Source organism: Dermacentor andersoni, chromosome 7 (genome assembly GCF_023375885.2).
Source record: "Dermacentor andersoni chromosome 7, qqDerAnde1_hic_scaffold, whole genome shotgun sequence".
NCBI classification, from domain to species: domain Eukaryota; kingdom Metazoa; phylum Arthropoda; class Arachnida; order Ixodida; family Ixodidae; genus Dermacentor; species Dermacentor andersoni.
In genome coordinates, this window is record NC_092820.1 from 65,419,069 (window position 1) to 65,446,685 (window position 27,617).

Genomic DNA, 27,617 nt, shown 5'->3' on the forward strand with positions numbered 1-27,617 from the left:
CTCTTAGCGCTAACTCATTGATCGGCTTCTTATGTACCAGTTTCCTCCGTTCCCTCCTCAGGTCTAGGCTAATTCGAGTTCTTACCATCCTGTGGTCACTGCAGCGCACCTTACCGAGCACGTCCACATCTTGTATGATGCCAGGGTTAGCGCAGAGTATGAAATCTATTTCATTTCTAGTCTCGCCGTTCGGGCTCCTCCATGTCCACTTTCGGTTATTCCGCTTGCGGAAGAAGGTATTCATTATCCTCATATTATTCTGTTCTGCAAACTCTACTAATACCTCCCCCCTGCTATTCCTAGTGCCTATGCCATATTCCCCCACTGCCTTGTCTCCAGCATGCTTCTTGCCTACCTTGGCATTGAAATCGCCCATCAGTATAGTGTATTTTGTTTTCACTCTACCCATCGCCGATTCCACGTCTTCGTAGAAGCTTTCGACTTCCTGGTCATCATGACTGGATGTAGGGGCGTAGACCTGTACAACCTTCATTTTGTACCTCTTATTAAGTTTCACAACAAGACATGCCACCCTCTCGTTAATGCTATAGAATTCCTGTATGTTACCAGCTATATTCTTATTAATCAGGAATCCGACTCCTAGTTCTCGTCTCTCCGCTAAGCCCCGGTAGCACAGGACGTGCCCGCTCCTTAACACTGTATATGCTTCTTATATGCCGATGCCATGACCGAAACGCGCCGGTAGTAGTCGCGCGGACACTACACGCCTGCAGGTCTAATGGGGAACCATGAAACGGAAGAGAGCATGGCGTAAGGACAACGGAAACCTCCGGCGAAAGCCAGGCGGGACGCAATGACTGCACCATCCATCGTTGCCCTTCACCGTGATGAGACACCTAATCAGCGTTCATGTGAGAAGATGTGCGAAGTCACATATTATTGAAGCACAAGATGAACCGCCTCAAAGTCCTCAAAAGCAAAGAAGAGTGAACGACGCGACGCCATATGGATAAGCGTCTCACCAATGAAGTGAACGCCGTGATAGGAAGCACTGGCAGACCAAAGATTTGAACTTTGATTGAACCACTACACGCAAATAATGAGGACTTATACAAGCTTAACGCCCAGATAAAGGACGCTATTGCTGAGGACGAACTCCCCACAGAATGTGAAACTGTATTGACTTATCAAGACGCTGCGCGGAACATGGTGGCGAAACTAAAGGACGCTCGACTACCTCGTCAAAATCTGTTCTACGATTGCCCCGTTCATAGATGCGCGTTCAGCACTGGCACTAGCTGACAGCGCGCCGTAGAAATTAATCAAGCTTCCGACTCTCCAGTTGCAGACATTCGACGAACAACTTCGTCACTGGCGTGCTTGTTCGGAGGAATTGAAGGCACCTTTGCATGAAAATGAAAAGCTGAGGAAAGAATGATTTCAACGTCTAAAGACTTTTCTGGGCGGTGCAGAAGCGGCTTGAATTTCTGGTCTTCGAGCTACAGGCGAGCGGTCCGACGGCGCCACCGATATTCTAAAGAGTCCTTCGGGCGATAAGCATCGCATTATGCTGGAGCATCTATGCAGTCCCTGCGCGCTACCCAGCAGTTGCTTCCACAGAATGGTTTACAATTTTCGAAGGCTGTTGGATTATGCGTAGTGTGATATCAGAGGTCTCAAAGGACAAAACGTCACTCTTACCAGTTACGCAACTATGATGACGCACATTATGTAGGCATTCCGAGCAGGCAGTGCCATTGGCTATTACCGAAATGAAGCCAGGTCAAAGTCCACCGTCTGCCATCGACAATTTCAGCTCTGAACCACCGTAAGAGAAGAACAACAACGGCAGCCGATGAGGAGTTGCAAGTACTCTTGACTGATCTTGGCGTGGAATTTGAAAGCTGACAAACAAATGCGTTCATGATTGGAAACGAAAGAAATGCACTAGAGTTGTTGATGTGAAAAGAATCTTGCACTCCGCCCTACCAACGGCAGCTCTCCTGCAGTCTTCCTCGAAAGTTAGAGACAAGGACTGTCTCTTTTGAGAACCTTCAATGCACTCAACTCCAGTTTGTGGCAACGCTAACCCGGAAGTAAAGTCGAACAAATCGGCTGCAGCGAATCAATCTTATCTATGCACCGTGAGAGGCCTTCTCGCCAGACTGTTATCCAAAATTGAAGGGTGTAACATGCAGACAAACACAAGCCTCCTCGAAGTTAGATCCCAAGTGAAAACCTAAGAAAACCTAAGACGGCTCAAAAAAGCCGCGTAGCCACAACCATTCTTCATACGAGCTGTCCTTTATACTTTGATGCTGAGGTTTTATTGCGCCAAGTTGTGGGTCAACGAGACTGAGCGTGCATACTGCACTTATCCGTGCGTGCCTGTGCTCATGGCGAACACGTGTACATAATGTATTTCTTCTGAATGTCTGGGCGCTGTGCCCGTTGCATCTGTCGCACTGTATGCTGCGACCCCAGTAGACCTTATGGTAAACGCTATCCAACAAGAGTTCCGCCACGACAGCTCGAAAGGCGATTTTGCTTCAGATTCCGCGTGACAGAATTATGCTTTCTCTTATATTCCTAATACACTCCAAAGTTATCTTGTCTCTGGGTTGTGTGGAAGTCAAACTTTTCGAATTTTACACACATTTTACTTTGACAAATTCAATTTTTTCAACAATTCACTTGCGCCAGGCCAAGTGAACCAAGAGTGAGGATGAATGAGCCTGGACCGGAAACGGCAGGTGGAAAAGAGCTTTGTCTTTCATTGTCCGCGTAACAGAATTGTCTTGAATATGCCTATTAGAGCCCGAAACATAATGTCTACAGCTTGTGTGCAAGTCATACTTAACGCATTTGCTGACGCAATTTACTTTTACACATTTATTTACCTTTATAAGGCACTTGCACTAGGCGGACGGTGTAGGATAATCAGGATGTATGCTGTACTTCCGTACGCGTCCATGCGCGAGTGACGTCCATCGCTTGTGGCACTCGTGCTTGAGTAACGTCGTTGAGCATCAGTTACGGTCGTGGTACTTGTCCAACCTCCGAACCAGCTTCACTGTAATCCACAGTCAAAGGGTGAAATGGCGGCTCATCTTTTCTTTATGCTTGCCGTGGAAGACTAATTTTGGCCATCATAAGCGCAAATTATCTAAATAGCTTGTCTTTGATGCAAATACAAAAAATACCCTAATTTTTCTCAGAAACAAACATTTTTCAGGTACTTTGTTTTCTCAGTTTGGCTTCACTGTGCAATTTCAGGTGGAGCTGCCTTCGTAAATTACGGACCAGAAAGAACTATATTTTTTTTTTTCACTTCAGAACATGAATTTAAGAGTAGTACTTGCGCAATCGTAACTCTAAGTGCTGAAATATGCAAATTTGCCACCAAACGTAAAGAATCAAATGCTTCGATTCCAGCTTCCCACCATCCTAAATCAATTCGTATTTTAAGGAGATTAGCAGTCGTTGCGTACTTTGGCAATTCTATCTATCTATCTATCTATCTATCTATCTATCTATCTATCTATCTATCTATCTATCTATCTATCTATCTATAGAATTCACGCTATCGTCGTCATACTGTCAACGTGCACTACTTATACTGTCGTCGTGATGCCTTCGTTGTCGCTGCACTAACATATTTTTGGTTTCACCATCAGACTCTCGTCATCCCGTCCTCGTCATGCCATCGTTGTGATAACTTGCCATCACTCAAAATCAATCTGCTACCATTCTCGCGGCATCGTCATTATTGCACGTTTGTCATAAGTTTGCGTCATGTGTTCGCTCCTGTGTTGCAAAGTCACCATTCAGATTCCATCGTGGTCGTTTCATCCGTGTCTTTCTAACTTACACAGTAGACTGTGGTTGAGCTGTCGTCTTCACGCCATCGTCGCACCCACTGTCATCCCACTAAATTCCTCATACCGCCTTCATCGTACCATATGCGTCATTATTTCTTCGTCATCCTATTGTAATCATGTTGCCGTCATTCAAACGAGATTATGCCGCCCTTGCCATGCTATCCTCTTTGCCTCTTCTTCAGAAGTCGCTGTTCTGCATCTGTTTTATTACCATAATCGTATTTCCAGCCTCGCCATCCGGTTGTCATTGCACCTTTTTTTTCCCGCTGTCATCGTTAGAGAATTCCGTCACTCAATCCGGCATCGTCATTCCATTGTTGTCATGCCGTAGTTGTTTTTAATACATTCGCCATTACATCGACGTCATTCCGTCTTCATGAACATATGTTAACTAAACTTTCGGTAATTCATGACATCGTCGTGATTGCGCCCTGGTCACACTATCTCTCTTGTGTCTCCGTTATTGCCTCGTCGTCCGGCTGTCATGCTTATAACATCGTTAGAGCTTCGTGATGTCTCTGCCGTCCTCCAGTTGTAGTTCTACCAACGTAGTCATTTATAAAGCGTCATATATCCGTATTTGTGCTGTCGGCGTCATACGGTGTCTTTCGTTTCATCTACGTCATTTCCATGCTGTTCTATTTTCACTGTGTCGCCGTATACTGTCGTCAAGCAGCCATACTCATGGGTGACCCTGGCAGACGAGTTCTACAGAAAAGTGCGATAATTGTGGAGGCACTGTATACCGCATATACGCGAAGTACATAAAATCTCAAAATGAACACTACAGATTTTAAATAAACTGTACTTGAAAAAATATGTGTTCAAGCTGCATTGCCAAAATGCGAATGGCATTACTGTTGACAGTCGCTGCGAGAAAGGTTCTGGACAATTGTTTTACCGATGGTTGCAAGCTGCTCTCACAAAAAGATGTTCAGTTGTAGACAAATGCATTTTCCGCACGTTAATGTAATATGATTGTATCTTTCAGGCGCAGCTATAAGTATTATGCAAAATTGGTAGAAGGGCGAAGACATCGACCAGGGCCAGTAATGCGAGTCAGCAAGCATATAGGTAAGCTAAATATTTTATGCTGAAACATTCACTCATAAAGAGCATAAATATACGAACGATATTTACGAAGGATAGAAGGTATGCACAAATTTTCCAGTTTCTGAATTTTAATGTACAGTTATTGACACCTTTGTATTAGTGGAAGACAAAAATAATGCTAGCGAAAAAGTCACAAATGGTCCACTCTGACATATAAGTGGTAGTGTGAACGTTTCTTTCGGTATCAGTGGGATATGCAATGGTTGACAATTTGCAGACAATTGAGAAGATGTACTAATTGGAAAATGTGTGTTAATGACATTTTGCTGGTAGCACCAATCTCGCTTATATTTCTTCCTCAGCGAAACGCAATAGATGGGGTCCCACCTAACATCAACCAACCTCTTAAAAAACTGCTACATTACATGAGTAGAGAGCCTGCATCTTTAGTCATCAGTCCTCCTTTGTCATCAAGATAATACTGTGCGCTAATTATGTAGGTAGAGAATAATACCTATTCTAAGGAGATACAAAACGCACTTTACCTAAAACACTAGCCAGCCACTTCAATGAACATTGTAATGCATTCGACAAAGCGCAGCTCTGTACATTAGAAACAAATTTCCGTTCGGCTCGCTAGAGGAAGAATAAGAAATCATACAGCACCCAAATACAACAACCGCCCGTGATGTCACTCTACTAATCCGTAAAAACTAACATGCCCACGATGACGAGGTCGCCTTTCCCGAAGGTAGGTTCTCCTATCAAAACTTTGGGCAGCTTTTCTGAGGCACCTTATTCCCGTTTAAAACATATACACAACAGTGCACTACTCCATCTGTCAGCCCCATTCTTGATTTTGGATTTCCATGCCAGCTGACGATGATGTAAAAGGGTGAGTGCCCCTTGTTATCCTTTGCCCATTTAGCAGTCCTTGGAGACAGCCAGTATAGATACCTGATGGATACCCACCAGGCTCAAACGTGCAGTACGTAAAATACCATAATGGGTACCTGAATACCTGAACATCACATATTCTCTGACGGGACTGGTAGACGCCACACTTCATTGTCAATGTAGAAAGCGACAACCTCAACACAGACAGCGCCCAGCGCCACGGAAATGATCGAGTCTATGAGCGACGTAATACAAACAATTCAAGCCGCTCGCCCAAACGCACACATTACCGTAACTGTTGCTCACCGCCTACAAAAGAAACAACACCCACAATCCACCAAGCACACTCCTGAATTACAATGAGGAGACCAACAAACTCAACTTGTTAGTGTTCAACTTAGAGTATTTCAACAAGAACGTTGGCATAATGCACCACGCAGAAATACACGAAGCACCGCACGAAACATAGCATGGGAACACTTCCACTTAAACCGCACAGGAATACAGCTAGCACAGAAAAACACTCCTTGAATTTACCTCGCAGACAACCCCCACTGACTCCGCCGACAGTGCAACCCCGAACACAACTGTGACATTCACCTCGGAAAATTTGGAACACAGACAGTGGAATATGTGACAACTGAAGCCACAGTACACCCACTACTCAATAAACAATGTCACCGGAAGTGCAAACAGACACAACTGTAAAAGAGAACAGAAAATACACTACCATAATGTTCGCACAGACACCCACACGCCCGCCTACGCATACAGAGTCAAACAGAAGCCGAGCTGTAATCAAGCGAGCCATGCGGGAAGAAACCTGGCAAACAGAACCCACGCCATGCGGAAAGAAGGTGTGTCTAGTAAACGGCAGGCTAGGGTTGACGACTGCCCTTACACATGGGACGATGGCTCCCATTCACTAAAAGCAGTAGCAAAACCCAGAAGTGTTTGCCGAAACCTTCCAGTGGTTGCACCTAGCTAGCGACTACAGCGTTGCCAGCTACGCTTGCTTTCTCTGAATTCTCGAAGTGTTGTGAATAAATTCGATAAACTTGAAGATTTGTTGCTGCTGTATGAACCACATGTCTGTATCATAACGGAAACTTGGCTGAATGAGCTTATTCGAGACGATGAAGTTGTTTCGCCGGCCTATCAGCTGTACAGACGGGATAGAGGCTCACGTGGTGGCGGCGTAGCTGTCACTGCTAGAAAAGGAGTCAACGTACAAGTATTTGACCAGATTGATAACCACGAAAGCCTGTTTTTGAGAGTCGAGTTTTTTGAGATTACGTTTGTTCTTGTCGCTGTTTATTGCCCTCCCAATACTGATGACTTGTATTTGACACAATTGTACGATCACGCGCTACAATTTCAGGGAAGAAGTATCATAATAACCGGGGATTTTCATTTGCCCTTCATTAAGTGGCAAGATCTTTATTATGGTTGCTCCACCCCTGGAGACGCCATATTGGACATTATGCTTTCCCTTAACCTCGAGCAAGTCGTGAAAGTAAACACAAGAGGAAATGCAGTCCTAGATCTTTTATTTATCAGTGACATTTTCGGCGGAGGCTCTCTGCTAGTTGAGGAGGGTATTTCAGATCACAAATTAATTTTCTACTCATGGATTAAAGACACTGATTGGCAAAAAAAATGCTTCTGTGATAAAAGTTATCAAGGATTTCGCTCGGGCGGATGATGTGGCCATAATAGACTATTTGGATACTCATCTGCGCGGTCCTATAAGTAATATAGAAGCAGCATGGAAGCGCATTCGTAATATTATTCACCACTGTATCGAAAACATTGTGCCACTAAAAGCGCTCCGTCAGCGTAGATTAAATCCATGGATCACCAGAGAAATAATTCAGAGTAAAAGAAAATTAAAACGATGGAGGAAGAAACGTAAAACAGAATCCGAGCAGTTCAGACACCTTAAAGACGATTTGTTATGGAAAGTTAGGCAAGCTAGGAATATTTTTTTTCAACAACAGCCTTGCGGAGTTCATTAGAAACGATCCTTCTAAGTTCTGGTGCTACTTAGGGAACACAAAAGTCGAAGCGTCCAAATTGAATGTCGATGGTGTCATTCAGACAGATCCTTCTAGCATAGCGGAGACCTTTAACGAGTACTTTCAAAGTGTATTTTCTGAGTGTTAAGAATATGAGCCACGAACCACCGCAATGGACCTCCCACAGGGCATTCGGGTAACGCGTGAAGGGGTTTTGGCATTGATTTTAAATATTGATACGCGTAAAGCTACTAGGCCAGACGGTGTCCCAAACCTATTTTTGAGGCGATATGCCGAACAAATTTCTTGGTACCTAACAGAGCTCTTTAACTTTTCACTAGAAATGTGTGAAATTACCTGATGATTGGCGTCTGGCGCGAGTCGTTCCCATATACAAAAAGGGCAGCCGTCTTCTGCCTTCTAACTACCGCCCTGTCTCAATGACCAGTCAGTGCTGTAAGATGTTAGAGCATATGATTACTAAGCACATACAAGGCTTCCTCTCCGAACATAAAGTTTTATCGGTTCATCAGCACGGGTTCAGAAAGTGTATGTCAACAGTTACACAGCTGGTATCGACATTGCATAATTTGTTTAGTGTCATAATTTGTTTAGTGACATGACTGGCCAACTAGATGTATTGTTTATGGACCTTTGCAAGGCATTTGACAAGGTACCTCATAATAAATTATTGTTTAGGTTGGAGAGCATTGGACTTCCACTCTTTGTTTTAGGTGGATTTCCGCGTACCTTAATCATAGGCAGCAGTTTGTACAAGTGCAGGATTTTTCTTCCAGTGTGCTGCCAGTTACCTCGGGGGTTCCACAGGGGAGTGTGTAAGGGCCATTGTTGTTCTTAATTTATATAAGTGATTTAACGAAGGTAATACCAAAGGATGTCTTAATCAGATTATTTGCTTATGATTGTGTGGTTTTTAAAACAATCTCGAATGCAAATGACTACGCCTCTTTCACCCATTTCTAGTGAAAAGTTAAAGAGCTCTGTTAGGTACCAAGAAATTTCTTCGGCATATCGCCTCAAAATCAATTCAATTCTGGCAATTCACGACTGGTGTGAGAACAGGGACATGGAACTGAATATGAAAAAAACTGTTCTTCTACGTGTAACAAGGAAAAAATGTCCGAGTACCTTCACTTACCACATTAACGGCAGCACTATAAATGAGGTTGATAAATATAAATACCTCGGGGTAACTCTTACCAGTAATCTTTCATGGGGTGTGCACATTTCAGACATCTGTGCGTCAGCTTTTCAAAAGCTTTGTTTTCTTAAGAGGAAACTAAGAAATGCTCCTGTAAGTGTTCGGCTTCTAGCTTATAACCCATGTGTTCGGTCGAAGTTAGAGTACGCGTCTGCGCTGTGGGACCCGCATGTTAAGAAGGATATAATAAAACTTGAGGGTGTTCAGAGAAAGGCTGTACGGTTTATATTCGGAAAATATAGAAGGACTGATTCACCATCGTCTCTGATGAAACATAATAACGTTACAAGGTTGGAGATACGTAGAAAAATAAACAGACTTTTGTTACTTCACACTTTTATGTCCGGGAAAATCGCCCTATCTGAATCAAGTTATGTTCAACCTGCTGCTACAAGGAAAACAAGGCACACAGCAAAACATTCACTGAGACCTATTTTTGCGAAAACTAATTTCTACAAATACAGTTTTTTCCCTAGGACAGTTAAAGAGTGGAATGAGTTGCCGCCAAGTGTTACCAAGGCCGAAGATTTTTCTGCAGAACTTGAACGTTTCTTTTGTGAGCAATAGATACTTGCATTTGTATAAATGTAGGTATTTGCTGCTGGTTTAGTTCTGTTCTGTCTGTTTTTTTTGTTTTGTTGAAAATTGCTTCATTGTGTTAGCGCTGTTGCTTTTGCCCCTTTTGCTGTTTGCTAATTTATTGCTCTTATTTACTGTTTTGTCATTCCGAAAATGCTCCTCCTGCTAGGGCCAAAGAATTGGCCTGCAGTATGGTTAAATAAATTTAAAAAATGTAGACCTACCTGCAAAAAGCCAAATGAATGACAGCCATCGCAAGTTAATAAGTGTTCTCTGCCACGAAGCACAGATTTCCTACATGCGAGAAAACTTACCGAAAAACGTGTGAGCTGCACCTATCATGTGACAATGTACGTAGTTTGCACAGAGAACAAGACGATCCTAAAGGGGTTACACTGAAGGCTCTTCCGCCTGTAGGAACCCTCCTACTACATCATCGTGTAAACTGGCAAACAACCCTCAATAGAGCCCCACTCTCACTTTTGAATATCATGAAAGAACACCGGGAAGAACAACTGGAAAGTTCTAGCCACAGACTTCAGAACATAGCTCTGACACCGGACGAAAAGAAAGTGTTAGAACATTAATAAGAAAAACAGTCTAGAAATATGGTTCAAAAACACAGGAAAAAGCAAACAATGATCGAAAGACAACATTCCAAGCACACAGGCACCTCATGCCAACAAGAGGGACCTCTACTCCAGAAATATCACACGTGGCGGAAGCCACCACAATATTAAACCAGTGTAATGTTGTAGACATTCTAAAAACATTAAGCAAAGAAGAAATAGATGTGCTCAGTAAGGGCCTAACTTTTTGTCAGACGAACAGCACAATAAATGAATTCGGGCTTCACAAGAACCTTTCAGAATTCTTCCGCCGAATGCGTATCAAAAAATTTATTGCACAGGACAACGCACCGGACACCGGGACGACAGCACTTAGAGCCCAATCCACTTGGACTGCTTAACAAAAGAGCTTGACCTATATCTTTTACCGTTCAGCAAAGAAATTATAAGGCAATCCAAGGCGTCTACGCGACCTAAAAACATAACTACATCACAGAGTAGTATCGTTTCAAATCTTAGTTGCCGGAATGACATTCCGTAAGCTAGATAATGATCCGACGTCATCGTGCAGACCGACAATTAAAAACAGGCAGAAATCACTTTTGGCTGATTAATAGATAACGCTGTCACAAAATGCAACTCCCTAAAGCAAGGAACAAAACTGCCGGCGCTATACGTCCTGTTAAAAATTTATAATATTTCATCCACTGAACCGTTCACCGCTAATATCCCAGGGCGCCCGATACTATCAAACAACAACCCAACAGAAACCATGTGCATATACCTTTACCACTTTCTTGGTGACTTTCCCAAAACACTTCCGTCATTTATACAAGATGCGCACACCTACTGAGAATTCTGGAGAACATTAATACTAAAGGTACGCTACCCCAAAACATAATTCTTCCAACACTCGACGTCGCAGTCCTGTACACCCACATTCTAATCCCCGATGGTTTACCTTCAATAAAAGAAACGCTGTCTAAACGCAACGCAGAACAGTGTATAGAAGTCTACTTGTTTCTCCTTGAATTACTTCGAATACATAAACAATTCGAAGTTCAGGAGAGTTCCGACAGACAAATACATGATACAAGTATGTGTGCGGCTTTTGCACCACCCTCCCCGATCACATTTACGGCTATTCTAGAAACACATTTCCTGTCGTGCTTTGCAGAGAAGCCCCACACATACCTACGGTACATAGACGACATATTCACAATATTGACACGTGAAATCGTTTATCTTTTATCGGTGAGCGCTTTTAACGTCTAAGATACGTTATCGCTCTGCGCAGGATGCGTCTACGTGTATCGGAAGTTTCTAGAATGTTATCGATGCTTCTATCCGCTGTATGTTGTCGCTGAAACTTGTGTAATCTGATTGCATGTATGCGCGACGCGAATGGTGTATAACATTGTGGAAGGCACGCGGTTCCCAGTGGTTACTCTGGAACATTCGACGACTGATCTATAATAGCCGACGCGTTTGACCCGCTGATCAGATTTTAACGTTGTTTGATCAGATTTGACGCTGTTTGTGGGCACAGGTTCGCCCAATAAAACCCTAGTTTCGTGTTTCCCAGTTTGGCTGCTTTCTTTACCGTCACTACCAAGTGACATCTGGTGGAGGTGCTTTTCGTTCATGTACCGGATGCCCCCGACAAGCCGTGATCCAAGCTCGGACCGCAAAGAGAACACCAACGTAGTCCCGGACCATCGAGCAAGCCGCCCTCTTCAACAGCTGCCCCCGGAGCACGGACGTCTACCTGAGAAGAACAAGAAGATTGTGGCCAAGGCAACCACAATGGCAGCCCCAGTGTCACCCATCGTATTTCAACAGCCCAGAGAGCCCGCTACCTTCCGTGGAGCTGCGTCGAAGGATCCGGAAACTTGGCTGGAAACCTTAGAAAGGATATCGACATTCAACAACTGGACCTCTAAGGATAAGCTACGACATGTGTACTTCTTGGAAGATGCCGCGAGGACTTGGTTCGAGAACCAGGAGTCCACCCTTACGACATGAGACCTGTTCCGCAGTAACTTCCTGAGGACGTTCACGAGCGTTGTCCGTAAAGAAAGGGCCGAAGTTCTGCTAGAAACCCGAGGCCACCCACCCAATGAGACCGTCGCCATCTTCACGGAAGAGATGACCCGTCTTTTTCCGGCACGCTGACCCGGAAATCGCCGAAGAGCAAAAAGTGCGTTACTTGATGCGAGGCGTAAAGCAAGAACACTTCTCCAGACTGATCCGAAACCCACCGATGACCGTAGCCGAATTCTTGGCAGAGGCAACGGCGACTGAGAAAACTTTACAAATGCGCACTCGGCAATATAACCGCCAAGCGCTCAAGCCTCAGTGCGCCATCCAAGCACTGGGCTCCGCGGATCTCCAAGAGACCATCAGGGCCATTGTGTGCGAAGAATTGCGCAAGGTCTTGCCTTTGTCGCAGCCTGAAGTGGCTTCGATCGCTGACATTGTGAAAGATGAGGTTCAGCGATCGCTTGGAGTTCCTGACTTGCAGCCTCAATTACCGCAGCCCCATCATCGACAAGGCCAGGGAGATCACTACAGCTAATCGAGCTTCCTTGACGTCCGTTTCAGCAGATCGGCATGGACTCATTGGGACCCTTTTGGCGTCAACAACCGGAATTAAGTGGATTGTCGTCGCGACGGACTACCTCACCCGTTGCCATGAAATGAAAGCACTGCCGAAAGGTGGCGCAGCCGAAGTGGCGAAATTCTTTGTCGAGAACATCCTGCAACGACATGGCGCCCCGGAAGTCCTCATCACCGACAGAGGAACGGCCTTTACTGCGGAGTCCACCCAAGCCATTCTGCAGTACAGTCAGACAAGGCACAGGAGGACAACTGCCTACTACCCACAGACGAATGGTCTTTCGGAGCGCCTGAATAAGGCCCTCACCGACATGCTAGCATTTTACGTCGGCACCGAACACAAGACCTGGGATGCCGTCCTGCCGTCCATAACATTCGCTTACAACACGGCGGTGCAAGAAATAACACAGATCACACCGTTTAAGCTGGATTACGGAAGAAACCCGACGACGACGCTCGACGCCATGCTGCCGCAAGTCACTGACGATGACAATCTTGACGTCGCTGCCTATCTCCAGCGCGCCGAAGAAGCCCGACAGCCCGCCCGCCTACGGATCAACAACCAACAGAGGACCGACAGCCGACACTACAACCTCCGACGACGTTTCGTTGAGTACCAGCCCGGCGAACGTGTTTGGGTTTGAACCCCTATACGCCGATGAGGACTCAGCGAGAAGCTTTTACGCCGCTATTTCGGACCATAGAAGATCATCCGACGCATTGGCGCACTCGACTGGGAGGTCATGCCAGACGGCATTTCGCTATCACTGCAGCGCCGCTCAAGACCTGAAGTAGTTCATGTTCTCCGACTTAAGACGTTCCACCAGAGGTAATGAATTTGGGGGACGTCGCATAGCTGAACTTTGGAATTTTTTTTTTCATTGTGTCACCTTGGGCCTTGTTTTTTGTTGTTATGTTACTTTTTTTAACAAGTGAACTTTTGTGTTTCACTCTCCTGTTATGTTTGTAGCATCAAGACGATGCCTTTTGAGAGCAGGGAATTGACACGTGAACTCATTTATATTTTACGGGTGAGCGCTTTTAACGTCTAAGAAATGTTATCGCTCTGCGCAGGACGCGTCTACATGTATGGGAAGTTTCTAGAATGTTATCGATGCACCCCATGTTACCGAAGGCACCCCAATCAAGTTGGCGGCTCCGCCCATGAAGGTACAGAGGGTGGTGACACTCTGCGACTTTGCCGACCCTCTGGATGACCTGTAGTTGGTGCGTGCATTCCGAGCTCTTCAGCAAGGCGCCACACTTGGACTTGTATTGAAGGTGAGAGCCCGCGTTGTACGGGCACAGCCAGAACAGCTGGTCGAAGGAGCAGCATGCGTGACCGCAATTGTGGCGCCACTGCAGGAAGTTGAGTTCTACCCAACTAAGCGCACTGGGGATGATGTAGGATCTCGTCTGTAAGGGCCTGAAAGTAACGGCCTGAGCCCTGTTCAGTTGGCTTGGGGGGGGGGGGGGGATATCCTGCTGCTGTGTCTGCAATGCGACATAATTTCGTGATAGGTGGTACGGTGATCTTTTAAGGGGCAATCCAGTGGCACAGCCCGGCCATTAGCTCGGGCGTGGTTCGCGAATTCATGCGCCAAACAGTTGGCCCGATTGTTAGAGTTGCAACCCGCTTGGTTATCTATATCGTTCACGTGGGCCGGGAGCCTCGCTATGCTATGACCTCCAGTTTCTTCGCTTGCAGTAACACGAAAGGACCTGTTGACCATGCCGGCTGCGTGTTTTGAAACTAGAGCGGATGAGAAAGCCCTGACCGCCGTGCGCGAGTCGGAGAAAATGGTCGTCGGGCGTTTTGTACCTTGAAGAGCCAAGGCTTTCGTCGTTTCCTCCGATTCAGTCGCGCGTTTAGCGTAGATTGACGCGGCGCAGATAAGTGTTCTGAGCGCGCCAGCGACCAAGATTGCAAACCTGTCTTCGCTTCCATATTAAGCAGCGTGCACGAAGAATGTATCTGCCCCGTAAGGATCGATTCGTCGAAGGATGGTTCTAGCCCGCGCTCTTCTTCGACCTTCATTTTATACCGGGTGGATGTTCCTCGGTACGCACGCTGCCTTTATACTTTCCTGGGCTGTATAGGGAATATACCATCTTCATCGAGAATTTTAATGCCCGGCTTAGTTTAGGAAAGCCTGTATAGAACTGTGAAATAAAGTGTGCTTCGATTAATTCGACTGTGATGTTGTGGATTCCGAATTCGAATAGTTTTACCGTGCTAGCGGCCTGTGGAATACCGAGCATACTTTTGACGCCGGACCGAATGAGCGTGTCGACTTTGTTGTTTTGAATTTTCCCCATTTGAGGTACGGTGCGGTGGAAGTAATATGACTGATGAAAAAAGCTTGGAAGACAGTGAGTAGGTTCTCCTCCTTGAGTCCTCGCTTTTGCTTGTGATTGTAGTGATCACTCAGTATATTTTTCGCCTGCGCGCCTAGCTTGTTTAGAGCTTCTGCATTACAGCCTTTGGCGTTGATAATATGTCCTAAAATATTGATAGAGTTCACCGTCTGAACCTCTGAATGACGTGCCCTTCTCGTGTCGTAATTTCGACTGTCAGCGTTTCCAGAGGCTCGAGGTTCCTAACGCCCTGCCAGGACTGCCTGTGCAGGAGGAGTTCGGATTTGATCGATGAAAGCTTGAGACCCATGCATGTAGGAAATTCTTCCGTTACCTCTATGGCCAACTGGAGAGATTGCTCAAGATCGGCCAGGGATCCCCCCGGGGACCAGATTGTGATATCGTCTGCATAGATTGCATGGCCTATTTTTGAGAGTTCGGTCAGCCTTTCGGGGAGTTTATCAATGGCGATTTTGAATAGTAGCGGGGATACGACAAAGCCCTGAGGGTTTCCCCAGTTGCCCATTTCGTAAGGACTGCCCGAGGTCGTGCCCAGTCGAAGGAACGCTTTCCATTGCGATAGAAATGACAGTGTAATTAAAGAATTTCCACCCTAGGTTGAGAGAGGAAATTTCGTTTGAGATGTGTTCGTGAGCCACATTATCGAAGGCCTTAGCGAGGTCGAGTGCAATGATTTCTTGGACGTCCCGCGTCTCGTTTTCGAATATTGATCTTTTCAGGAGGAGCTTTGCGTCCTGTGTGGAGAGTTTCTTTCTAAAACATATTAGATTATGCCTAAATTTTCATCGTTTCCTATGTGTTCGACGATTCGATTGTGTACACCATGTTCGGCCACTTTACAAATGCTCGGTGTTAGAGAGATGGGATGCACATTATTTATGTGCTGAGGTTTTTCCGGTTTGGGGGGATGAGCACCACCTTGGCTGTGCGCCATTCCGACGGGACCTGCCCCGAGCTCCACTCATCGTTTATATCTGCCCGTTAGGATTTCGATGGCCTGGTCGTCCAGCTTCCGGAGGAGTTTGTTGGTGACCCCGTCTGGCCCCAGGCCGATATTCCATTTAAGTTTAAGAATGCGTGCCTGATTTCCGAAATTGTGAAAGATTCGTCTAATTCTCGCCTGTCCAGCCCGGTGTAGCCCAATCTCGCATTTATGCCTTGTGAATTTCTTTCCTTGATGGTTACGTAAGTTCGCGCGAGGCCCTTGACAATTACATCACTTGTGAGGCCCGAGATGACCTGCGTATGTATGAGCCTATCGACGGCGAGATTTAACGCACTCCTGGACTGTTTGTCGCTGCGGAGTCTTTAAAGCAGATTTCACTTACTACCTCTTCTCATGCGATCATCCGTTTTGTTGCATGTCTCGTCCCAGTGTTGCAGGGCCAGTTGTTTGGAATACCACTCTATTTCCTCGTTGACTAACTATTTCGTTGTTTTGCTCGTAGTCCGCCATTTCATTTCTTCGTTTTCCACCTCTCTGCAAGAGCGAGTTTAGCCTCCCGTAGGTGCGCCAAGGACGAGTCCATTTTGGGGACTTCAATTTGTGTGGCGATTCCTTTCGTCGCGTTCTTCACGGATTGTCTAAGATTGGCATTTAGATCTTTGAAGGATTTGTTTGAGGGGCCGTTTCGGCTCGAATTTTCCGGAAAAGATCCCCATCGACGTATTCGCATTTGATCGGAGGTTTGGGTTTGGCCTGCACCGTGATTTCGATAACGCAGGGGTCACTCCACAAGTCCTCCTGGAGATTGTTCCACGTACCCTCGATATTTTAAAAGAGTGCGAGGTATGGCGTTGTGCCTTGACTGACCGATTACCGCTTCTGGTGGGAAACTTAGGATCCGTAACAAGCGTGACGTTGGAATCGACTGCAGATCGGGCTAAACTTGTGCCTTTCTTGCTGGTAAAGCCGTATCCCCATTCCGTCTTCGAAGCGTTGAAGAACCCCGCAGTTAAGAGGGGCGCGTTTCTGGCTGCCCTTATTGGGGAATGGAATATAGCATTAAAGTCTGTTCCGATCCACAGGCAAACTGTAGACGTTAAGCATCAAGACATTCGCGTTGCTCGATAAATTGGGTACGACCTTGGTCAGTTGTGCTTCTAGTCCGCTCCAATATTTTGGACCAGTGTGTTCCACAAAGGCGACGCTCTGCTTAACTACGGCGGCGATGCCTCTCCCCGTTTCGCTTTTGTACGCTAATGCGCGATATCCCTATACAGTGATCTCCTTCTCAGCGAGCGTCCTAACGGACCCTGGAATCAAGCGCAGTTCCACTGACAAATTTGAACATTAGTGTTATTTGTGATCGCCATCTTGTTTACTGTGAAATTTTCCGAAACCTTTGGCGCCACCGTCGGTATTTGATCCGGTTGGGAGCAGTTCAATATGCTTTCTTTGTCTGCGTTTGGACTGAGACCTAGGTCTTTCTAGTCGCGTTACTATCAACCCTGTGGGCGAGAGCATTCCCATAATCCTACTCAAGGTCTTTTTCAATTTACCCTCGTTTTTGACGCGGGAAACCAAGGCTGCGGACAGTGTCTCGCTGACGACGGTTATGTCGCCCTCAGTCAGTGTGCTTATGTGGTGAAATAAACTTCTTCTTGTTCTTCTTTCTCCTCAGTGTCGCTAAAAGGTTCCGGCTTGAGCACCTTGCGTTTCGACTGCCCGGCTAGTGGTCCGGGGTTACTGTTGCTCACCTCGTGGCGGTTTACGAATTTTCCTTTCATGCTGTTAGAGGATTCCTTAAGCTCTGCGAGCTCGCGTCTAAGTTGCCTATATTCCGCTTCGAGCGTTTGGATGCAGTAATCCAGCCTATGCTCTGGCTTTGCCTCAGCTTTTGTTTCTTTGCTTGGGTTCTTCTTCCCCGACGGCTGCGTCGCTCCCTTGACCTTGTCGGCCCGCGTGGCCCGCTTGAAGAATTGGGAGCGAGACTGGCATTTCTATCTAAAGGAGTGTTGTCCTTGCCTCGGTTTGGATTTGCAGTTGGTGCAGCCGATGAGCTGTCGCCGATTGCGTTGGTGGCGTAAGACTCTTCGTCCAGTTGTGCCCTCATTTCTATTTGTCGGCGCCCTCGGTGTCGGCGTCGTGCGATGTATGGGATTTGGATATCGGTTTTTGCACGTTCGGTCCCCGGGGTCGTGGGGCCCGCTGCACGCTAGCACTTGGGGGTGCACTGATGTTCTTCTTCGTCCTCAGTTTTTGCTTTTCCGCAACCGTGGTAGTTACTTCTCTCTTCCTCGCTGCTGATGCAAAGGTCGACACGGTAGCCTACGTGGCCGCAAAAGGGCAAACGTCGACTTGGCGTCGGCATAGAAGACATGGCAGCAAGGCCGTGCCGCATATAACGTGGTCGGGCGCACGCATGCCTCTGAACCAAATCACGCCTACGTGCGAGTTCTTGATTCGTCTGGCTTGTTGTGCCATGTGATTTATTTCGCTCTCAATAATTTTTCTAAGTGATTCTTTGTCATGAGAGGGGTCGATGTGCCTTATTACGACTTTGCACGTACCCTCGAGGGCGATGATGCACGCCGATACTTCGTAGGTGTAGTACGTGGTATGGATTTTATTTAGTCTCACATAGGCCTTCGCATTAGAGGCGTGCTGGGTGGAGATGATTAAAATATTCTGTTACGTCTTTGGGCACGCGGTGTCTTCCTTCGCTTGCTCCTCAGGCAGGACCACCGCCATTGCCAGGGCTTGAGCGAGCAGTACTACGTCGGATTCGAATATGTCGACGCCTCCCTTGGGACGCACGATAATCTTGATATGTTCCTTGGGTAGCTTCGGAAATCGTAAAGCTACCTCTACATGCGACAACAGACAACCGCCAACAGATGGAGATCTTCCTGGGTTAATAACGTCCATACCTTCCATAGTTACGACTTCAGGCATGGCTTCGCTTTAGGTGAAAGCACGTGTTGCCGCTTCAGTCACGCACAGAGACGGGAAAACGCAAGCACGGGGCTCGACGTAGGCCTGCCTGCACCGCCGCGCTGCGAGCAGGCTGCGCCCGTTAAGCCTAGCTCCCTTGTCGGCGAGATCGTAGAGCAAAAGCCTCAGAAATTGACAAAAAGTCAACCCACGAATAAAATTTTGGAATCGGCGGATTTCTTGCAGCTTGACGGTTCTGGTAAGGTATATATTTCCAGCGGCAATGTGAATTCCAATGAAGTACATTTGAAAGCCCAGCGTCCGTCGATGTCTAACGCATTTTCCTTGTGTGCGCGTCCTTTATGTTTCGCTGGTACTCCTTTTTCCAGTACAGTAACATCCTCGCATTGCAACGTCGCTGTCATACCGCCTTCGTCGTTCCATCGGCTTCAACGATTCTTTGTCATTCTTTCGTATTATCTCTGCCGTCATTAAATTTTGATTATTTCGTTCTTGAATCTGTTATGTTACGTTATGTTATGGCTATGATGGTACGAAGGTTATGTCTGTAAAGCAATAAGCGGGGCTGGTTGGTGGATGTTCATAATTGTATTGCGCTTAGTGTTACACTGAAGAACATAAGGGACAACACGCGGACGTACGTAGCGCAATACGTTTGTGTAGGCGTACATTTACCTACGTCAAATACTCCCAGGAGACCCAGGCCGTAAGAAGGAAACTTACACAAAAATAAAAGTGAGCTTAAGTGCCTGCAGCGGGCACTACGATATTTTGACTGGGAGCTTGCCAATCTCGTTAAAAAGAACACAATTGTTGCGTTCTGCATAGGCTAACATAAAGGGCAGAAACTTGGAGGGTAACAATAAATTCTCGGGAACAACTTAAGGACTGTGCGACGAGTGATAGAACAAACATGTTAGGTTTAATGTTAAGAGACAGAAAGAGAGCGGTGAGGATCATAGGACAGCGGGGGATAGCTAATATTCTAGTAGCCATCAAGAGAAAAAAATGGGGCTCTAAAGACGACTTGTAGCGTAGGACAGATAAGCGGAGGACCATAAGAGAATGGGTACCAACGAAACTAAAGCGGTAGACGAGGGTGGTAGAAAATTAGGTGGTGTGATGGAGTAATAAATTTGCAGTCGCAAGTTGTAAGTACATATTGCTAAGGAACAGCTTATCAACTGCTAATTGCAGATCGCTGGCATAGACCTTCGTCCTGCAGTGGACAAATAAATAGGCTTATGAAGATGGTGTCGCTGTTCTGATGACATCGTTATCATTGCATCGTCTTCAGACACACGCTATCATGCATCCGTTTTGGTACCACCGTTGCCATGCCATCGTATTCATGCCATCGTCACATGCTCGTCACCCCACTGTTCCATGCCGTCGTCGTCAAACCAACGCCTTCAGACAGGCTTCGTGATACACTTGTCCTCGAGCGATTGTCGTCGTCACAAATGTAAAATCTCGTCCTTCACGCGTCGCCGCAACCCACTTCATTTCCAATACCTCATAGCTAACGTCCTTGTACAAACGGTTCTAGTACATAAATATTTAGGCATTACATTGTGTGGCGACTTGTCCTGGAGCAAACACATTACGAAGATCATTTCATCCACTAATAAAACAATAAGAGTTTTAAGACGTCATCTCCGCCAAGCCTCTAACCATGTGACGGCTTTAGTGTACAAACCTTTTGTCAGATCAGAATTAAAATATGCTTCACCCATTTGCAACCCGCACCAACCTTACCTTATCAATGTATACGAATCAGTCCAAAACAGAGCAGCCAGATTCATTCATTCATCATATTCTTACGACATCAGTGTGTCAGCGTTGAAAGTTGAATCCGACTTATTGCCCTTATCGTTTCGTCGCCGCATTTCCAGCCTTTGCTTGTTTCATAAATTTTTCCATAGTTCAGTAGGCCGCGCACAATACATCGTCCCTCCAGCCCGCATATCTCATCGCATTCGTCATCGTGTTCAAGTTTCCCGACCTCGTGCCCGAGCTACCACCCTTGCCGCATCATTTCTTCCCGTACTATAACACACTGGAACGACCTACCCAATGACATCGCAGCCATCACGTGCTCATACAACGTTGCCAATAATGTTACGAGTCATGTTTTATTGTGTTAACACTTGCTCACCATAATATATGCCCGTACAAAAAAAATTATTGAGAAGGCATTGAATTATTATTGCTTAATGTTGAGTTTTTCATTGAGGAATTGTGGAAATTTTGTTGGAGAATTGTTGGGCTGATTGTTGAGTGGTCTTGAATATTGGCCACTGAAATTTAATTGGAACACCATTGGGTGTCTCAACGTTCAGTAATTGTTAAGCTACCATTGAAATTCCATTGCGCTTAGACGGCTCGTTGTGTTCATTTTGTTGAATAGTTGTTGGGTTACCATTGATGATGCATTGAATTGACGTTGTGGTAGTTCTGTTGACCTGATGTTGAGTTATTGTTGTCACAGCACTGAAAAGTACGTTGTGGCCCAGTTGAGATGGCATTGAGATTTCAGAAGTGGCCATTGAAATATGATTGACATTTCGTTGGGCTAGTGGATTTTTATTCATATACTGAAATTGCTTTGCTATTCACCCTTGCATGCCCCGATGCCTGCTCATAACTTTCACAAACAAAAGCAAATGAGAGACTGATCAACTTGAAGTACCTTTATTTATACTAAAGATGCGTGCCCATGAAAGATTACAGTACATAAGGCACTACTACATCGAACCTGGAGACATAGGCTAGTACCTACAGCACTCTTAACAGTGTAAATACATCTGAAAAAACCTATACATATGAATTAAATCAAAACGATCATTGTGGTCTTCCCTTGCGACTTAAGTTTATGACTAGAAGGCAAAGCAACTCAAAAGGCAGGGCTTAAGCGTACCCTTTTAACAAACAACTTTGAACACATGAACACTTGAAGCTGCTTGCGTGTGAACACACTCATCTGAATACGTTACAATGAAATATTTCGCACACTAACCCATCACAGGAACAGTTACGGCTGATTGTGAGAAGGCAAAATAACAGACTTGAAACAAATGACTTCACGTAAATATATACAAGCTTTAGCCCACGTCTTTCACCGCGATTGAAATTTAGTGAAGTACCAAAGTAGACTTGTCTGAGCTTTTTGTCTTCGAGATGTATATATTTTCAGGTTGCCCAATTATTTTATAAAACATCACGCAACTTAGCTATTAATTGATGAGACATCATTTAGAAAGCTGTCTGGCATGGTGAACACCTGAATCATGTTTCTGACGAGCCAGGTTTGCAAGAACAGTACACCATTTGTATATTTTAAATTGAGGTACAGAAGAGTTTGTTGGTGGTATTTCCTCAATTTAGTGAGCTTATTTTGAGTTAATTTTTCTGGACTTGCACAAAGCTAATTAGAGCACTTTTTGGGGCCTTTTTCACTATACCCAGCAACTAAGTGGTACCTCAGTCAATAAAGAGATAAGGCAAGGGTAATACCTTGAACGATAAGAGAAAACATAATTATTTAGCACAGAAAATTGGTAGTAACACACGACTAACACAATTCCAAAGAGCCAAATAGATGGTCACCTGCACTTGCAATATCAAGTACCCCAGAAATCGTCATAAAGTATGGGAAAAGGTTACAATGACTGGACAGCCAGATTGGTCAGACAGTGAAAAACGCAAATAAATGCGTATACGAAAAACCAATGACCTCAATTGCGCAGGTAAAATGTTATTAAAATGCTACCAGAATTTTATTGCATAAAATACATAAAAGTTGCAAAAAAATTGGGACAAAGCAGTAACAGAGACGGAGGGAGATACAGCACCCGTGTTGAAAAGAAATTACAAGTAATATACATGCATATTTAAGCTCAAGACAATTTTTTCTCCAATATTTACAAAAACAGCCCATGCACTGACGGCATAAAAGAAGGTTCCTGCGCATGGAGAATGCAGCACAGTACAAAGCAGCGTCATGAGAACCGAAAACTAGAGCATAGTATGTTTACAACGTACGAATACTTGCATACCTACAGGCTTGTGACATGTCATGCCTTGAATGGATGAAATTCATAAATCTCACACAAATGGAGTTACCATCACTCTTATTGGCTTCCTCAGGGGACTCCTTAAAGTTGATCTAGAAAAATGTACATCAGTGGTAAAAACAGAGAAGATAAGACCCTATAGCGTTCTTCCTGTAATAAACAGCGCAAATATTTCATGTATCAATTCTATGGACACTTCGCCAATTCGGTGTACATTTACATTTGACAACCACCCAAACAGAGACGAGAAGGATGAATTAAGGTAGGAACACACATGAACGCTGACTCAACTAGAAGTTTATTTGTGAAGACAAAGATTATAAACACATTGGCCAACTTCACAAAGAAAAAGCCATGGATGCGCAGCAGAAACAGCCCGGTACAACAAAAAAGGACCGAAAGACGTCCTGTATAACAAACATGTGCGTCAAAAACAAAAAGAAAACACATGAAAACTGAAAGGTTTGTCCTGTAAGTGATATTAACGTGAAATACTGCAGCAACTTTTTCCCACTAAGGGTCACAGAAATCTTGCTTATGAGTTTTTCTTCGTGATCAATAAATAATTCTTCCATAAGTCCTCTTGTGTTCTGGTCTTTGTGATCAAACAACCGTTCTTTCTGCTCTATACCTCAACACCAGAGGAGTTCCAGAAGCAATAGACGAAACAAATGCATAACCAAGTTATCTGTTGCCCTTAGTGGGAAAGACTTGCAGTTCTCGAGAGTATTTCTCGTTGGGTAGTATCACTCATAGGACAAATATTTCGCTTTTTTGAAAGATTTGTCCGATAGTTCTCGTTTTTCACGCACGTTTATTCTACATGACATGGCTTTTTCATATTCTTTTTCTTGTCGCTCGTGGCTGTTTCTGCCACGCATGCACGGCTCTTTACCTTTGTCAAGTTGACCAGTGTCTTTAATACCCCTGTCTTCAAAAATAACCTTAGCTGAACATGCGCTCGTGTGTGCTCCTACCTATTTTCTCGTCCGTCGTCCGCCTCTGTTCGCGTTGCTGTTTCCAGTACGCACGTATCACTTGGTTAGGCTGGTAACATTCTCGCAAGCAAAAGGAAATACCTCCCCTCAAAAGGTAGCCCGTCCTTTACTACTAAACGCCAGAGCAAATCGAAAGTAAGCCTTCACAGCGTCCATGCGGCAGCTAGTACACAACAGAGCAGCACAAAAAATAGTTAAAAATCCCACTTGATGGAGAGTGGCAACAGAGATGCGAGTTTGCTAGTGAATCAGCCACATATCAACGGGTGTCTCTTGCACGACGCCAAGCTGCTCTTGACGTAGAACACTTTAGCATCTGGGCATTTGCTGCATGTGTAACCTGCGAGAAGGGAGTGCGGACAGAAAATGAGATTGCGCGGATTCAGAATCTGCCACACACTACACATAACTATGCGCAAAATAGAAGTACACACTATACTGGCAAGTAAAAATTTGCGACTTTTTACGAGTGCTGTCTAGAAAAGGAAGAAGTGGGTCACTACGGTAAATGTTAGCTAAGACACGCACAGCGATGTTTCACAGCGGGGAGAAATATTCCCGGCTCTCTCGCAGAACCAAAGACCACGCGACAGTGCATAGCCAACACCAAGCAGATATCGAATCTTTGAGTAGAAGTCCAGCAGCAGGAATGACCTAAAGATACGCCGAGAGCGATGAGAGCGTGAGCGTGCCTGTACGCGTGAGAACATGCACTGCTTCTTTGAAGCTAGCTGCTCCGGCGTGTCTCCGATCATCCCACGCGATTTGTGTGCAGAACGTCGCGTACACGCCCTTGCGCGTTTTGCGCGGTAGCGTCTGTGCAGTGAGCTAGCTTCATTCACGCGTCATTCTTCTCCGCGCAAACGGTGCTCGAGGCTACAACGCGCCGAGTGGCGCTCCTTTCGCTTCTGCAAGCAACGCACATTCGGATCGGCCCAGCTCAAAGAGGCAGCAGAGAACGGTGGCATGTTTCGGTTATCGCCAATTAAAATTGTACAGTACGCCTTCAACAGAAACGCGACGCGCTAGATAAAGATGCTTACTGCGGTAGTTTTGGCAGTGATAGGCGATAAGGCGAGCCCCTCGGCGGCTGTGTTGTTTGCCGACGTCGTCACCACACCTCTGTTCATTTGCGCTGTGTATCCGTGAACAGTCACCGCGCGGAAGCTGCGACGCATCGGTTGGCCGTTCTCCGCAAATCCCAGAGGGGAAATACATTTTGCGGTGCGCCGCACCATTAGGCGCAACTTAAATCGAGGCGCGCTTAACCGCTACGGCACAAAAGGTTATCACACTAACCGTATGGTATACGATGAGCCACTACGGATTAAAAAAAATCATTATGATGTCTTACGTGAGAAACCAACGCTCTGATTATGAGGCAGGTCGTAGTTGGGGACTCCGTAATAAGATTGACTTCCTGGAAATTTTTACGTGCATACAATGCACAATGCACGAGCGCTTTTGCATTCCGCTCCTTTGGAATGCGGCCGCTGCAGGGATCGTATCCACGACCCCGAGCCCCAAATTGCCACGGCGGCCGCCATAGTTACGAAATGCGTAAGCGTGACGTGGAACACCGCCTTCCGGTACGAGTGTGGTAGAAAAGTAGCACAGCTGCACACCTGCTGCACAATTATTTGTCACGGTTCTCCTAAGCTGGTAGTATCTGCCTAAATACCTTGAAAGGCAGCACGCCTCTCACGTATCGGAACGCGATAACAAGCGCTTAGACGACCCACGTGAGCCCCTATAGAAGATGGCGTGGCCACTGTACAAAATTATCACTGCTCAGAGAAGCTGATCCTTATGTTCCAATTGTGTTCTCTCATACAAATTAAGGAAATATCATTAGTCAGGAGCAAATGAAGCAATGCAATTTTACGCACGTGGGGCGCCGCTGCCTCTTCGCCTACTATTGTTTCAAACGAAGTGACGGCGGCAGCGAGCGTTAGTATCGCGCGCTTTCGCTCCGGGGCATACGGTTTGCTTGAAGAAAGTGAACGGTGTGCTTAACATCTCACGCTTGTCAATGTCAAAATAGAAAAAAGGCTACGTGCCCAAGAAAACGAGATTACTTACCTATCTGCAGAAGCTCGGCTGCGACTCTTTCGGGGTGCCTTCTCTCCAACAGGCATCATGACCTCTGCCGCACAACTCATCAAAACAGCCAGGCTCGCACATCAGTCGAAGACTAGTAGCTGAGTCAGCCAACGACTTCAACGGATAAACGTGCCACTTATCATCGTTAAAGCATTTCACTAAAATGTGCGTCATGATGTCCGAAAAGAAAAAAATACTTTCATCGAAAAGCACGACACGTGAACCACCACACAAGGCAACCTACTAACTGAGTCCGAAAGCCGTTCACAGCTTTGCTATCGTATGGAGTTATAAAAACATTTCAAACACAAAAAAACCGCACGGAAAAACGACTAATTAATTAGTATTAATTTTCATCCACTAACCTTCATAAAGATTCAAGAACAACCTAATTTGTAGCGTAAACAACAAATACTACGACCAAAATATGCGGCTACGAAACTAGCGCTAACGATGTGTACTGTTGGAAAAGTGTGCTCAAAACGAAGCTACAATGGTTGCAACCGCGTGCGCACAGGCACACACCCGAACGCTGCCTTAACGTTGGTAGCGCCACCTAAAAATAAAAATTACTACTAATTTTATTATTTTTACAAAAGTAACGCTGCTGGAATAATTTATAGCGCCTTTGCAGATGACGAGGTGACAAGTAAGGTGTGATAAGCGTCCGTTATTTGTATTTCTTTTATTTCCCTTTGGTGTTCTTCTATTTAACTGAACATGCGGGACCTGTCCTGCAGGCTTTGGAGAGGACGACAGTTCGGCGAGGCTGAAATAAATCGCATGCTTCTTGCAAGGTGAGAGTCGGGAGCAGCCGCAGATACAGTGTTTAGCTGCGATACTGTTGCGGCTGTTTCTGAATCAGAAGCTCTTTGAAGTCAATGGTTACAACGGCTGCGCGCTGCGATCTCAAAGCGTGTTCGTTGTTTTATCTCTAGTACCACGGCCGTTGGATAAAAATAGCTATATTTACTTTCCGGACAGAGGGTGCGTCGCAGGAAATTCGAATATCTCTCACGTGTATGTTTGCAGCATGTGCGCCGCTTGCATCCTACGGTTCCCACAGCGCGTCGGATGCTCGAAGGTAGCGTCGTCGCGTGTTGGCGCCTGTCTTATCGCCGGCCGCGCTGCCGCCGTGTCTACTTTTGGTGAACTCCACATGCGCGTAGTCACCGTGTTTGCGAGTGAACTTCGCATTCTTCTGCTCCCCGAAACGTGCTCATTTTGGATCGTACGTGTATGTTAAAGCGACGATGGCATTTGTACACCGGCGAAGAAATAAATCGGTATGAACTTGAGCGGTCATGTAGCTAGTCTAACGCTGCAGTTTTTAGAGCGCGAAAACGGCTACGAAAGTGGGGCGG

The 27,617-nt window shown here is 45.7% G+C and overlaps 1 long non-coding RNA gene across 2 annotated transcripts in view; it reads left to right on the top strand.

The window, feature by feature from the left end:
• Positions 1 to 27,617, top strand: part of LOC129385763 (uncharacterized) — a 207,160-nt gene that overhangs the window by 51,063 nt on the left and 128,480 nt on the right. For both annotated transcript variants that reach the window (XR_008613316.2, XR_011895685.1), the window contains exon 3: positions 4,834 to 4,916. This is a non-coding gene — a long non-coding RNA (uncharacterized lncRNA). The remainder of the gene's footprint in view (positions 1 to 4,833; positions 4,917 to 27,617) is intronic.